The sequence below is a fragment of the Triticum dicoccoides genome, chromosome 7A (genome assembly GCF_002162155.2).
Source record: "Triticum dicoccoides isolate Atlit2015 ecotype Zavitan chromosome 7A, WEW_v2.0, whole genome shotgun sequence".
Classification (NCBI taxonomy): Eukaryota; Viridiplantae; Streptophyta; class Magnoliopsida; order Poales; family Poaceae; genus Triticum; species Triticum dicoccoides.
In genome coordinates, this window is record NC_041392.1 from 566138632 (window position 1) to 566141159 (window position 2528).

The following is a 2528-nucleotide window of genomic DNA, read 5'->3' on the forward strand; positions in this document are numbered from 1 at the left end:
GAAGTAGCATAAGCAAGATCATATTTCATTCTAGCATTTAGAGTTTTTTGTTTAAGCTTAGCTAATAATTTCTTAAGATCACTTCTATCATTGCAAGCAAGAAAGTCTCTTTTAGTTTCTTCATCCATAACATAGCCCTCGGGCACAACAGGTAATTCATATTTATTAGGAGAACCTTCATAATCACTTTCATCAGTATTATTAGTTTCAATAATTTCATTCTCTCTAGCCCTAGCAAGTTGTTCATCAAGAAATTCACCGAGTGGCACAGTTGTATCAAGCATAGAAGTAGTTTCATCATAAGTATCATGCATAGCAGAAGTGACATCATCAATAATATGCGACATATCAGAATCAATAGCAGGGGCAGGTTTAGGTGTCGCAAGCTTACTCAAAACAGAGGGTGAATCAAGTGCAGAGCTAGATGGCAGTTCCTTACCTCCCCTCGTAGTTGAGGGATAAATCTTGGTTTTTGGATATCTCAAGTTCTTCATAATAATAAAAAAATATAAATCCCAAGTGACTCAAAGAATAGAGCTATGCTCCCCGGCAACGGCGCCAGAAAATAGTCTTGATAACCCACAAGTATAGGGGATTGCAACAGTTTTCGAGGGTAGAGTATTCAACCCAAATTTATTGATTCAATACAGAGGGAGCCAAAGAATATTCTCAAGTATTAGCAGCTGAGTTGTCAATTCAACCACACCTGAAAACGTAATATCTGCAGCAAAGTATTTAGTAGCAAAGTAATATGATAGTAGTGGTAAAGATAGCAAAAGTAATGGTAACAAAAGTAATGTTTTTGGTATTTTGTAGTGATGATAACAATAGCAATGGAAAAGTAAATAAGCGAAGAACAATATATGGAAAGCTCGTAGGCAATGGATCGGTGATAGAGAATTATGCGGGATGCGGTTCATCATGTAACAGTCATAATCTAGAGTGACACAGAACTAGCTCCAATTCATCAATGTAATATAGGCATGTATTCCGAATATAGTCATACGTGCTTATGGAAAAGAACTTGCATGGCATCTTTTGTCCTACCCTCCCGTGGCAGCGGGGTCCTAGCGGAAACTAAGGGATATTAAGGCCTCCTTTTAATAGAGTACCGGACCAAAGCATTAACACATAGTGAATACATGAGCTCCTCAAACTACGTTCATCACCGGAAGTGGTCCCGATTATTGTCACTTCGGGGTTGCTGGATCATAACACATAGTAGGTGACTATATACTTGCAAGATAGGATCAAGAACTTTCATATATTGATGAAAATATAATAGGTTCATATCTGAAATCATGGCACTCGGGCCCTAGTGACAAGCATTAAGCATAGCAAAGTCATAGCAACATCAAATCTAAGAACATAGTGGATACTAGGGATCAAACCCTAACAAAACTAACTCGATTACATGATAAATCTCATCCAACCCATCACCGTCCAGCAAGCCTACGATGGAATTACTCACGCACGGCGGTAAGCATCATGAAATTAGTGATGGAGGATGGTTGGTGATGACGATGTCGACGGATTCCCCTATCCGGAGCCCCGAACGGACTCTAGATCAGCCCTCCCGAGAGAGTTTAGGGCTTGTCGGCGGCTCCGTATTGTAAAACGCGATGAATCTTTCTTTTTGATTTTTTCTTCGAACACGAATATATAGAGTTGGAGTTGAGGTCGGAGGAGCTCCAGGGGCCCACGAGGTAGGGGGGTGCCTAGGGGGGCAGGCGCGCCCCCCACCCTCGTGGCTAGGGTGTGGGCCCCCTGGTCTTGATTTTTTGCCAGTATTTTTTATTATTTCTAAAAATAATCTCCGTGAAGTTTCAGGTCATTCTGAGAACTTTTATTTCTGCACATAAATAGCACCATGGCAATTCTGCTGAAAACAGCGTCAGTCCGGGTTAGTTCCATTCAAATCATGCAAGTTAGAGTCCAAAACAAGGGCAAAAGTGTTTGGAAAAGTAGATACGACGAAGACGTATCAAGATACACATCCCAAGAGCCTCTCCTCATCATTGCCCTACTCCACTGCTAGTTGTCGCTGTCGAGGCAGGGGCGAAGCCAGGGGGACGAGCAGGGGCCTCCCCCCCAACGATCGACAATTTTAGTAGGAGCGACGAGTAATTACCAACGAGATTAGATCAATATACGTACTCGGCCCCCTATACTCGAATCCTGGCCCCGCCACTGTGTCGAGGCTTTCATTATGGTGCTCCTTTTTTGTCCCAGACCACCCGAGTGAGTTTCAGACGACATCCCGCTTCTTTAGCTCTTCTTTGCCCTTTCTTGGTCCTTTCTGTACCTCTCGCGCCCTAGCGCCGCCACTTCCAGCTATTAACTTCCCATAATCATGACTTAAACCACATAATCATGACTTGTCACAGCTTGCCATTGTCATGATTTTTGGCTAGCCATGTGCTGCCACCTATTATTCTACCCTCACCCCATTGCGCTTCTCCGGCCGAGCTACAAGTGGAGGCAGATGAGATTGCCAGAGGCTGGTCCGGTTGGAGTAACCATTGCTG